The sequence below is a fragment of the Ursus americanus genome, chromosome 21 (genome assembly GCF_024610735.1).
Source record: "Ursus americanus isolate L20-20 chromosome 21, mUrsAme1.1.p, whole genome shotgun sequence".
Taxonomy (NCBI): domain Eukaryota; kingdom Metazoa; phylum Chordata; class Mammalia; order Carnivora; family Ursidae; genus Ursus; species Ursus americanus.
In genome coordinates, this window is record NC_142147.1 from 44,873,507 (window position 1) to 44,886,385 (window position 12,879).

A 12,879-nucleotide genomic window follows, 5' to 3' on the forward strand; every position below is an offset into this window, starting at 1 on the left:
TCCCGGGGCTACAACCCCCGGGGGCCTCTGCCACCTGCCCTCTAATCTGCGCCTTCCCTATGGCTCCCTGAGGAGGACTTGCTCAGGAGATAAATGCAAAGACAACAAGAACTTGTCCTTCCACAGGCAGCACCTGCTTGCGGGAATCTGGGAGGAAACGTGTGCGCGGGGTGCTCGGAGGGAAGCAGCACCCTTGTTTGCCATCCGCAGCTCTGGGGACTGGTCCTGCGCTTTGTGAGCGCACTTTAGTAATACTACAAAAGGGGCAACCTGCCCCTGTTGGAATTTCTCCTGAAGAAAATGATCATGCCGGTGCACAGAGGTTCTGAGGTGGGGTTGCTCCACCTCAGCAGGAATGTGATTTGGGTCCAGGTAATTCCTGGCGCAGAGGCCGCTGTGCCCATAGGAGGAGGTTTATCAGCACCCCTGGTGTCTACTTGCACAGCCTTCCCTGAGCTGTGACTATCAAAAAGTCCTCACAGGGGCTCCTGGGTGCCTCAGTGAATCTCGATCTCGGCTCAGGTCATGATCTCAAGGTCATGGGATCGAGCCCCGCTTGGGGCTCCTGGGGCTCCATGCTCAGAGCAGAGTTAGCTTGTCCCTTTCCCCCTCTGCCCCTCCCCCCTGCTCTAAGATAAATAAAATCTTAAAAAAAAAAAAAAGTCCTCACAGGCTACCAAATGTCCCCTGCGGGCAGAGCCACCCCCTGGCTGCGAACCACTGTGCCGAGGGTACACTTGCTGAAATCATGAAAAGACTGGAAGTGACCAAAACGTCTGCCCCAGGGCTCTGGCATCGTAGCGATGGTTAATGTGACAGCACTAAAAAGAGGGAGCGGACGGCTGTGTCTCATTTACCACAGGCCAGGCACACCCAAGTGTTCTGCGCGTGGGAATTCAACCCTCCCAGGCACTTTTACGATCTCTTTTTAATGAAGAAACCAAGTCACGAAGCGCAATGACCGGTGCCAGTGTCCAGACCAGAAAGCGTGGAGCTGGCGGGGCCGGCGGCCACATGGCCTGGGGGAGTCCGGCACATCAGGAGCCAGGTCCCTGCTCCCCAGCTTGGTGGGCTCCGAGCTTCCCCCTGTGCAGCAGGGAGGCCGGAGCTGCCTCCACCACGGGCTGGGGCTCAGACTCCTGGATGAGGGGCCGTCCCCTGCCATGGGCGGTGCGGCCCTCAGACAGAAGCAGCCTCCGCGGGCTCAGGCCATCGGCGTTCAGCGCGCTCCGGCTCCACGGAACATCCGACCTGACCCCCCCTCCTGTCACACACACGTGCGCCCAGCACAGGACCTCCGTTCTGATGGTTTCTCACATGCCGACGCTCCAGAGCTGGCCGTGCTGGTCCTGGCCCAAGTGTAGACGTGAGCCACAGCATCCTCTTCAGAAAAGCAGTCACCCGATCACCGATGGACCTTACGGGGAAGAGCGCCTTGGGGAAGAGCGCCTTAGGCGGGGGGTGCACGCGGACGCCCGTGGGGAAGGAACTGTGCCGAGAGAGGCGGGATCACAGGCCGGAGTCAAGGCTGCCTCAGGACCCTCCGCACTCCCACCGTGGCTCTGCCGGCCTCCTAGGGGGCCCTGGGCACGTCACTTCCCCGCTCCTCCCCTTGGTCTCCCCATCCACACATTAGACATAGGAACGCACTCCAAGGCCGCGGTGAGGACTAAAGGAGTCAATCCACATCAAGTCCCTTGAACTCTGCCAGCGTGGCCACCGCTCAGGACCTATCAGGTGTTACTGCCTCTGCTGGGGGGAGGCGGGGGGACCCTCGCTTCCTACGTCGCACGTTTCTGTAACATGTGAATTTTTACCTAGTCCACCTTCTTGGTGGGAAGGCAGCATTAAAGATACTTTTTTTCTCTTAAACAGCACACAGTCCCCTCAGCTGCCCCATCTGTCTACTTGGAGCAGGTAGGACTAGGAGCAGGCTGAAGACGGAGGCGGGCTGCAAAAGATACTGGGACAAGAATAAGCACAGAGCAGATTTCCTTCTCTTCCTTGCCACCCCCACCCCACACCTTCCCCCTCAGCCCACCACCCAGGGCCCTACAGCACCCCACAGAAATCACGTCAGATATCTGAGTCGGCCTGGGCACGGGCTCCAAACAATGGGCTGCAGCCAGGCAAAGACCGTCCAAACACAGCTCTGACCCTGTCCCTCCCCTGTTTGGGGATCACATCCAAGGCCTTCATGGAGACAAGGGCCCACCTCAAGTGGCCCCCGCCTAGCCTCCTGGCTCGTCGAACAGCAGCGCCATCCCCACACGCACTTTTCCCTTCTGGTCCCTCGAACGATATTTGTGAGCGTGCATGCTCTCTCTCACACACACATACACCCCAGGACCTTTGCACGTAGTAGTCCCCCACCCAGAACACTACTCACCCATCTTCACCTGCTAAATCCTCACTTCCTCAGGGAAGCCTACCCAGACTGCTCCTTGCCCCACAACGAGTCACAGATCCTCAGAGCTCAGCCTTCCTGCCCCCTCACGGAACTTACCTCTAATGTGCTCAGTCACTTGGACAATTATCTGGGTAATGGTGCCTCCCCCATTGGATGCAGAACTCCACAAGGCAGGGATGGGAGTGTCCTGGTCCCCCACTGTGTCCCCAACCACAGGGCCAGGCCCAGAGCTTCCATGAACTCAGGGTAGGGGTAGCAAACACAATCATAGCTTTTGAGGTCAGAGTTGGGTCAAATAAAGGCAAAACAAAAAATCCTGCATTCATTCATTCCACAAATATGGCACCCGTGTTGTGTCAGCACTGCTCTGGTCACCAGGGAGACAGCAGTGACTGAAACAGAACTCCCTGCCCTAGGGGAGTTTATGGGGGGAGGGGAGACGGCGGACAGGCCTTCAAGTAAAGCTAAGTGAAGAGGCAAATTCCATGCTGGAACAGAAGCTGACAAATGTTATGGAGAAAAGCAGCTCACTGAGGACTAGGTATGTGGGAAGGGGCGAGAGTTTCTGGTTTTATCCAGGGTGATCAGGGAAGGGCTCACTGAGATGGCGAAATGTGAGCAGAAATTCTCACCGAGAGATGAGGCACCGGGGAGAGGGGGAGAGCACCCGAGGCCCAGGGAGAGTAGCGCCAAGGCCAGGTGTGGCCTGCACGAGACCCAGTAAGGAGGGTGGAGGGGAACAGAGGCTGCTGTAAGGGCTGTGGCTATTTTTCAGGGACAGATGGGGAACGGTCTGGCTTGGGGCACAGTGGGATGCGGAGTTCCTGGCCCCCGTGAGACAGAGCTTCTATCACAGCCACCTTCTGCGGCTGTCCCCATTGGCCTGACTCTCTCACCTCCTGGCTCACTTGGGGACCACGAGGATCCACATTTTACCGATGGGGAAACTGAGGACAGGAAGGATGCAGCAAGTACCCAACGCTGGGCAGCCGGGACATGGCAGAGGAAAAGCTGGATCACAACTGTCCCAGCCCTGATCCTCTTCCACCTCCTTCCGCCCTCACTCCCAAGAGACTGAGCCCCGTCTCACAGCCGGGCCAGCCTGCCCTTACCATCCCTGATGCCCTGCAGCCCTGGGCTGCCCAATGTACAGAAATGCACGCGCGCACACACACAAGCAGGGCCCCTCCAGTCTGGCTGAGGGCTTGCTTCCACCCTCACAGGCGCTGCTCCACGTCACCATCTGCCTGGCTCCCTGACCAGCAGTTTTGAGGCAGGGTCTGGTGGTGTGAGTCCCCATCTTATCCCTGGGGCACCCAGGAGCAAGCAGGTAGGGTCCTACCCACGGCTACTGTTTACCAAGTGTTCACGATGTGCCAGGTCTGGACTCCTATGAATCCTCACAGCAATCCCGGGAGGTAGATGCCATTACTGTTCCCATTCTTCAGAAGAGGAAACTGAGACCCAGAGAGATGAAATCACATGCCCAAGATCACACAGCAGGTGAGTGCAGGGGACGGCTGATCTAGCCAACAGAACTTTCTGTAATAATAGAAATGTAGCTACAGAGAATAGTGCAGATAAAAAACTAAATTTTTACTTGTATTTAAGTTTAACTAAAACTCAAATAGCCACACAGGGCTAGGGGCCAGCATATTGGAGGTGCAGCTCCACAGAACCTCTCTGGTGAAGCACCAGGGGACTGAAAGCAGGAAGAGGGGTGAAGGGAGGTGAGGGCCGGGGTGTGCTCACAGGCCCGAGGGGCTGGATCATCCCAGCCTGCCGCGGAGAAGCTCCCATGTGATACCATCACTCCCAACCCCTGACCCACTCAGCCCAGGGAGCTGAAACAGGGCTCAGAGGCCCAAATCCACACCCAGAGCGCTGGTCAACTCAAATCCGGACTGCTACCTTCCAGGATGTACAGGTCGCTTCCCTGAACCTCAGTGTCCTCACCTATAAAACGCGATCTTAACGCCAACCTGAGTGTGTGTTTATATTATTTTAAAAGATGTTTTGCTTTTTGGGTTTTTTGGTTTTGGTTTTTTTTTTTTTGGCAATCCAGGATCATCACGGGGACCCAATGAGACGTACTTCAAGCACAACTGGGGATGAGGCCAGCACTTGGGAAAACAGGCAGCAATCACACAAAGGCAAACACCAAAGTCAAGGGCCAGCCTGAGCCTGAGTTAGAGCTATGGAAGTGGCAGCTACGTTCATACTGTCACTAGCTGGTTAAAAGGAATCATCCAGATGATTCATGACATGCCCATATTAACTTGTTGAAAATATCATCTAAATGAAAACACACAGCTAAAAAAAGTAGACAAGTCACAGACGCTACCCCAAAACACATGCTCAACACTCACCACCTCCCCTACCCGCCTGCCACCCCACCCTTGGTCTAGGGACACCAGTTTGAGCAGCACAGACTTGCCTGCCAGCCCTGGGCCCTGCCACCCTCCTGTGCGCTGACCCCACCCCCCTGGCTGCAGCGTATGTGCTCAGGGTCACCACACTGCCACCTCAGGGCCTTTACCTATGCTGCACCCCTCCCTGGCCCGTTCCTCTGGGCTTTCAGGTCAAGGCCTGACTCACCTCAGGACCCTTCCCCTAGTCCCCCTCCTGCCAAGACCAGCCAGATCTCTGTTCCCTTCCTCTGCGGCACCAAGCACTCTTGGACTTCTCTGCCTCCAAAACTGTACGCGGCACACAGTAGGCCCTCAATAAATTAACCGGTGAAAAAATGGAATACACAAATGACCACAAATAGCCAAGGGCGGGCTCCGTGGGCTTTAGGGGGTGGAGAGAGGCTGTACAGCCTCTCTGTACGCGGCCAAAACTGTACGCAGCACACAGTAGGCCCTCAATAAATTAACCGGTGAAAAAATGGAATACCCAAATGACCACAAATAGCCAAGGGCGGGCTCCAGAGGCCATGCAGGAATCAGATCCCGAGGTAGGGGATACAGGAGTATCTCCCAACCCTCACCCCTGCCCCCTGGCCTCTAGGGAAGGAAGGGGCTGGCCAAGGCCAGGGCTCCGTGGGCTTTAGGGGGTGGAGAGAGGCTGCTGCACCCCATCTCCCAAGCAGGGATCGAATGGAGCTAATCCAGTCATTTCCGGAACTGGGGCCTACTTCGGGCCAGCTCTATCTAGGAGAAGAGAAAGCCAAAAAGATCATTAGGACAACAGTATTGTGGGGTGCCCAGTTGGCTCAGCCGGTGGAGTGTGCGACTCTTGATCTCGGCGTTGTGGGTTCATGCCCCACGCTGGGTGTAGAGATCACTTAAAAACTTTTAAAACAACAACAGTAATTACCTCAGAAACAGTGGCCATGGCACTGATCGGAGGCAGAAGAGCCAGTCTCAAAAACGCAGACTCAACCCCAGATAGAGCTGGCTTCAAATTTCCTGTCTGTTACCAACACCGTGACTTTGGGCAAATCCAGTAACCTGCTTGGGCCTTTGCTTGCTCACCTATGAAATGGGAGGAAGAGTTTTGCTGACCTCCCAGGTCACGGTGAGGATTGGTGAGAGCAGACACATAAGGCGCCACAGGGCCCGGCACAGAAAGGCCGCCCTGTTAGCTCTGAATAACAACAGAGCATTCTACGTAGCTTTCTGTGCCTCAGTTTCCCAACCACCCATGGTGGTGCTTGTTACCCACCTCACAGGCCGCTGTGTCCAAGCTCACACGCACAGGCTGCTCCAAGCCGTGTCTGGCTGAGCGGGGGCTCAGTGATGGGTATGATTGATACTCCTGTCGGGAGCCCTCCCCAGCAGGAACCTCAGCTGATTGGCCTGTCACCTCCTCCCAAGGCTCCAAACACACAGCGGCTCACCAAGCAACAAGCCCAGGCTGGCTGCGTCCAGAGCCCCTGTGCCCTCGCAGATGCCCAACCTGACCCAGGCTCACCATCTCCAGCAGCAGCAGCATGGATCCACCGAGCACTTTCACAGGAGGCCCCGTGTCAGGCACTCTCAAACACATGGGATCCCTGAATCCTCCCCACTTGGCAGGACTGTTCCCATTTCAGCCAAGCAAAATGTACCTCGAAGATATGAAATAAGGCCCCCAGGGCTCCAAAGCAACCAAGGGAGAGGCTAGGAGCTGGGAGCACACCCAGCTCAGCCCCAACCACAGTGCAATGACCCACGAGATGATGAAGACTTTGAAATCAGGCAGGGAGGGGGCAAGGGAGTGGCAGCTTCCTCCCCCCCATCCCCTGGGGTCCATTCGGAAAGGGTCCACAAGGTGGCAAACCAAGGCAGGCTTGGATTTCTGGCCTCACCCTTAGAAACAACATCTGCGGACGAGCTTCCTGGGCAGAACGGCAGGGCTCGAGGAACTTCCTGCACGGACTCTACATGCAGTCTTCCCTTAGCCAAGCCCGGCTTACCGTCCCCTGCTTCACGCACCCAGTACAGCCAGGCCGCGCTGCGGGTGCTGAGTTGGCGGTGGGTCCTGCCCCCAAGGGGGCCAGGCCCGAGCTCCCACCCCCCACCCCTGCCCCTCCCACCCCCGCTCCCTCGTTCCCTCCCTCCTGGTCTTGCTCCCAGGGCTGTCTCCCCTAGCTGGGCCTCTTGCTGCTTGGCTGGTTGTCCAGAAGAGCCTGCCACGGAACCACCCCACCGTGCAGCCCAGAGGCCTGGTGGTTGAGAGCCTTCCACTGAGAGCTCTTGGAAAGTTGAAGAGAGGCCCAGGGAGGGGTGCCCCTGGGTCCTCCAGAGGCCTGGAGATCAACTTCAAAAGACACTCCTTTCCATCCCCCCATCCCAAAGGATTTCCGGAGACCCCCAAGAGGTTTGCTCTGAGGGTCTCCATTCCTTCCGGGAAGATAGCCCAGAGCAAGCCTGGGAAAATCAACATCCCGGCCTCTGCTTACTGCACTAAGCCTTCAGTATGAAGCTTCCTCACCTATGCTTACCTGGTCTCAGAAGACTCTGGAGCCACACTGCCCACATTCAGAGCCCAGTAGGGTTGGGTACCCAGCAGTAGTTACCAAGGCTCTCCAGGCCTCTGCGAACTGCATTCAGAGCCGAGTCCTCCTCGATCTAAGGGGTCTTCACTCAAGTCCTCCCAGGGCTCCTTTACAGCACTCCAATCCCGACCTACATGTCACCTCCTCCAGGAAGCCCTCCCGGGTCACCCCAGCTAAAACACAGTAATATCCCCACACTCTCTTTCCCCTGACCCCCATTCATTCTGCCTTCCTAACACTGATCACACACTGATATCCTCTCCCAGATTTGTTTGCTGGGCACCTGTCTCCACTAGAAGGTACACCCATAAGGCCTGGGTCTTCCAAGTTCTAAAGCAGCAACCGGGAATGTGGTCGGTCCTCAGGCACACAAGCTGCGTGGAAGGTCAAATCAGCCAAGCACAGCTTTTATCAGGTATTTACTGTTGTTCTGCGCTGTTATTTGATATTAGCCCAGCTGTTTGGGTTGGGGAGGGGTGGGCCACAAATTACCTCGCTGAGCCTCCCCCATCTGTCCCTAAACGGAACAGCCCTGGGCCCTGGGGAATGCGGTGTGAAAACCACAGAGGAGGGAGGCGACCATCACGCCTTCGCTGTTTCTAAGGCAGTGATTCTACTCGAGGGGGAAGTGGGAGGCATGTGAAACTCCCTGACCGGCTCAAAAATCTACCCCCCACCCCAGGCAGAAGCCTGAGAACCTCTTCTGGCAAAAGGCACCTTCTGAAGCTCGAAATCTGACCGAGCTGTTCCTCAGAGCACTCTGCAAGGCTCTGAGCCCCGCCTGCCCTCACTCACCCTGACCCACCACACACGCCTCCTCCGTGCCGCAGGTCCCCGCACCTCACCAAGCTTCCAACTCTGGCACCGTGGTTCCCCCACCGCGCCCCAAGGCCAGTCCTTCTCCTCACCGGGTCCATCCGATCAGGGATCAGCAGAGGTCTTCCTGACAGCCCAACTACAGAAGCTCCCAGCCACACCTGATGTTCACTGACTGCCCAGCACCTCCCTTTAACCTGTCCCTTGTTTATTCCCCAGGTGCCATGGAGGGAGCGCCTCTGTCCAGTGCACCGCGGCATCCTAGCACCTGAAGCCATGCCAGGCACGCAGCAGACGCTCAGTAAAGGCTGGTGGATAAACGAAAGCCTCTGGCTCTGCAATGCCTTCAGGATCCAATGCACACTTCTCCCCGCCCAGGTGGCTCTGCACAGCTGGGCCCCTGACTCCCACGAGCACTTCTGCTCCTCACCCAGCTTGCGCCCACCCTTCTGCCTCGAAGCCTTCAAAAGGGCTGTTCTCACCTGGGTCAAGGTCCTTCCTGCCACTTCTGGGGGCTGGGGTGGAGATTCAATAAAAGCACATATAACAGGGGGGTTTAGCAGAGCCTGACATCTGAAAAAGAGCTAGAATTTTGACCTCAGAGGAGCTCTGGGCAGCAGCTGTGTGGGAGGATGAGGAGGCCTGAGTGCTGCACTTGCCACCCTTTATTTGATTATGTCCCCACCCCCGCCCCAACCCTCCAAAACCTCTGTTTCCTCATCTGGAAAATGGAGATGCTAATTTCAGCCGGGCCCTCCTCCTGGTGGTACCTGCGGAGGCTCTGTAGCCCTGGAAGGGCCTCCAAGATAATACAATTACAATCGCTAATATATCCTGAGGGCTCACCGCGTGTCAGGCACTCCTCTGAAAGAGCGAGAACAGGAAACGTTTACTGGAGGCTGTTACTGGAGGCTGTTACACCAGGGAGGCTATAAATGCTTTCCACAAATTAACCCATTTAACCTTCAGACAACGTATGAGAGGGAATGACCATCCCCTGACTCAGACAATGAAAGCTCAGAAAGGCTGAGGAACCTGCTCAAGGGCACACAGCCAGGGAGTGCTGGAGCTGGATTCGAACCCCATGCTCTGAATCATTTTGGTGCAGCTCTTTACAGAGGTCAGAAAGCAGGACACCGGATACCCGGATTCTGGCTGGGCCAGCTGGGGAGCTGGACACTAAGACACCTGAGAGGACTGATGGGAGGGTGTGGGGAAGGACGGATGTGCTCAGGACTGCCCACTGAGCATCTGCACAGTGCCAGCCACCATCCTAGGAGCTCCTCGTGGGTGTACTCGTTTCGTCCTCACAACAGTCTGAGGTGGGTGCCGTTCAGTGCCCACTGCACAACAGGTGAACACTAAGGTCCAAGGTCACACAGCCAGAACACGATAGCTCCAGAACTTGCATGCGGACCACCACGCCATCCTTGGGCAGGGACCTCTAACACAGCTCCCGTCACCCCCTGCATGTCTCCCCTGCTGTTTTCTCCGGGCTCCCAGCACACACTCTGCACTGGGTTAAAAGACACCATGGCTCAACTCTGAGAAGGGACCAAATTACACCAGCAAGCCCAGATCTATCAGACTGGCTGCCGACAGCCCTGAGCTCAGAGGGTGAGGGGAAGGAAATGCCCAAGGGTGCAGCTGGCAGGGTCCAGGGCAGGGCCTTTGAGGTGCCAGAGACCCACTACAGCTTGGGACCTGGGGAACAAAGAGCGCACAACACTAGAGGCAAGCCCACCCAGGTGCACAGCTCAGCCTGCCCCCTAGGGTCTGACAGTCCTAGGGCAAAGCAATTCTTCCCCTGAGTCCCGAGGTCTCATTCTGCAAAAAGGAGAGATACCATATCCACTCCTGGGAGCAACTAACCCACGGTTCTAGTTACTTGTCGACAAGAGGTTCACTGAGGCCACACCAGGCCGGGGTGGGGGGGTGTTCATGTATTGGTTTTACTACTTTTGGGTGTGACACATTAGGCCGATCCTTTCACTTCACAGCAGGTGTTTCAGTCTCCTCATCTGTAAAATGCGTACCACACTCCTACCTAGCTCACAGAAGTCTACAAAATGGGTATAACCATACCTATTAGGTAGATGCATTTCTGAGATTTAAAAGAGCTCACGTGTGTAAAAGGGTTGCCACATGCCTGACATACTGTGGACGGCCAATAAACGTCGGCTGTTCACTGGCTCTGGAAATGACTTGCCTCTCTGTGCTTCAGTTTCCCTTCTAACACGGAGATCGTGCAACAGTACCTACAGCTCTAGGATGTACTCAGCAAGTTAATCTGTATGAAGCATTCTGAAAAGTGCGTGGCAACACAGAACACACTCAAAAAACGTCAGCCATCAATCTCATGATTGCGATTTTTATTGCTGCTGTTAACCCCATCAGGCAAACCCTCTAAAAGCTGGCAGAAGGAGACCAGAGAAACAAACCCCTAGTGGAGAAAAATTCTAGAGCCCCACAGTCTCGAAGAGACTCAAGGACCTCGAGGACTGTTCTCTAGGAACCATAACTAGAGAAGCCAGTCAACTTGAAAGCCAAGGATGTGGATCAGAAGCAACTATCTGCCCCCTGTGACCACATCACCAGCCCACGTTAGCTGGGTCAATCAGGGACTGCAGCCAGCCCTCCGGGAACTCCAGACCCAGGGCAAAGGCTACCGGGCAAGCCAAGGTCACGAGCTGGCCTAGGGAGCAGGGGCAGTGGCTCCAAGCACCCACCGAGTGACCACAGTGAGAAACTAGATCTGTGGGGGATTTGGCTACCCTAAGTTCTTCAGAGAAACCTTCCTCCCTGGTTCAGGCTGGGCTAGGGCACCCCACCCAAGTCCCCTTGACCTGTGCAGAGAGGAACAGCTGGGAAAACAACACTCAGCCTCATTGTCACCTAATGGTGAGACCAACTGTTATCGCCTGGTGGGGAGCGAAAACACGATAGGAGGCTGGACAGCTAACCAGGGAGTCACAAACAGCCTCATGACCAGGATGGAGACTGCCATGATCTGTACTGGTGCCTGGCTCCTCTGCACCCACCGCCAAGCAAGGTCTGGCCAGGGCTGAACTCCCCAGTGCTTCTCTGAGAGGGGAAGAGAGGACAAGGTTGAAAGGCAGACCATGGAGGAGCAACCTGACTACTCTAGCCCAGGCCTCTTGCTGAGCCCAAGCAGCCCCCAAATGAGAGAAAGGGGGTCTTCAGAGTCTCAAAGATTAAGACGTCCCCAGCCACCTTGCCTTGGCAGAGAGGTGTCCCTCCAAACTCTCCTTCCTCTTAAGTCTTAACAAGCAGATCCAGGGGGCACAGCTCCTCAAATCTAAGTTCAATACCTCCTCTCCTCCCTAATATGGAGCTGAAAGCTCAGAAAACTTCAGACAGAGGCTTCTAAGACATCTCCTGCCATAGAAACAAAGAATGTGCCAAAGCGTCCCACACACCTTAAAATAAGGTTTAATGATATGAAAAAGTGGTGGGACAGCCAGCAATCCCAGCGACCATCCAGTTCCCCCAAAGTCATTAAGAAGTTCAATAGTGACCCTCCCTCCTCAGGCTCAGTGCAAACCCCCAAGCCCCACCCACCAAACTCGGGAGGCAAAGCCCTTCCTCAACACTCCGCATCACAACCCTCCCAAAGTACTCCCCTGAACACCCACTGGGGTCTGCCCCCCCACCCCCGCGCGTCCCTCAAAGATTCTAAACATCACAACCCTCCTCCTTTGATACAGCGCTCCTCCACGCTCTCAGGATGCCCCCCCAACACCTCAGTGGTATAACCCACAAGGCGCTACCCCGGCCGCACTTGGTACAGCTCCCTCCGCAGCAGCCCCCCACCTCCCTAAACACTTTAGAGGAACTGCTCCCACAGCCCCGAATAGGTACAGCCCCCTACACTTGGTAAGGCGCCCCCCCACCACGATGGCTTAGCTCTCTCACACCCGGCAGGCGCTCCCTTCCCATCCCACTGGTTCAGCCCCCAGATTCTCAGTGGTTCGGTCCCCGCACTTTGGTGTGCCCCCCCCCGCGCCGCCTCAGTGGTACGGCCAGCCGCCCCCGCCCCCGCCCCCGGCCCCTCAGGGGTAGTACGACCGCCCCCGCGCAGCCGCCCCCACTCAGTCCCGGAAGGGGGGGGCTCGAGGACGGCGGTCCCCGCCCGGCGGGCACTGGTGGTACGGCCCAGCGCCGCACTGCGGGGGGTCCGGACGCGACCATCGCGGGGGGAGGCGCTCGGGGACACGCGCTGGCGCACTCACCTGTCACCGGCGGCCGCCCAGCCTCTCCGGCGGGGCTCTATTCCCGCCCATCGCCACGCTGCGCTTGGTCCAGCTCCTTGTGTTTCCTGGCGGCGGCAACTGCAGCGGCAGCGGCAACGCCTTCTCCGAGCCAGGCCCAACGGCTCGCGCGGCGCGGCCCCCCCGCCCCCTCCCCCCAGCCCCCGCTTACCGCCCCCTCCCACCCTCTGGCCGGAAATACCGCCTTCTCCCACCACAAACAGGAACTGACGTAAAAGAACGAGAGATGAACTCGTAGAGCGCTAGAGCGCAAGCGCAAAGCAGGGCAGGAGGCCGACTCAGAGCCGAACGCCTGCGTACTTTGGGAAAGTTTGGGTCGAGGTGGGCTAACAAGGTGTCATGCGCAGGCGCCGGACGGAAAGAAGAGACAGGATTGC

The 12,879-nt window shown here is 56.9% G+C and overlaps 1 protein-coding gene and 1 pseudogene across 2 annotated transcripts in view; one reads left to right on the forward strand and one right to left on the reverse strand.

The window, feature by feature from the left end:
* AKT2 (AKT serine/threonine kinase 2) overlaps nt 1–12,650 on the reverse strand; it is a 49,760-nt gene extending 37,110 nt beyond the window's left edge. The window contains exon 1 of one of the 2 annotated variants that reach the window (XM_045785306.2): nt 12,464–12,650. The gene's annotated coding sequence lies outside the window, so the exon portion shown is untranslated. The remainder of the gene's footprint in view (nt 1–12,463) is intronic. The other variant, XM_045785337.2, reaches the window with a different exon arrangement.
* Nucleotides 85–2,660, forward strand: LOC148108266 (uncharacterized; annotated as a pseudogene).
* Nucleotides 12,651–12,879: the final 229 nt, after the last annotated feature.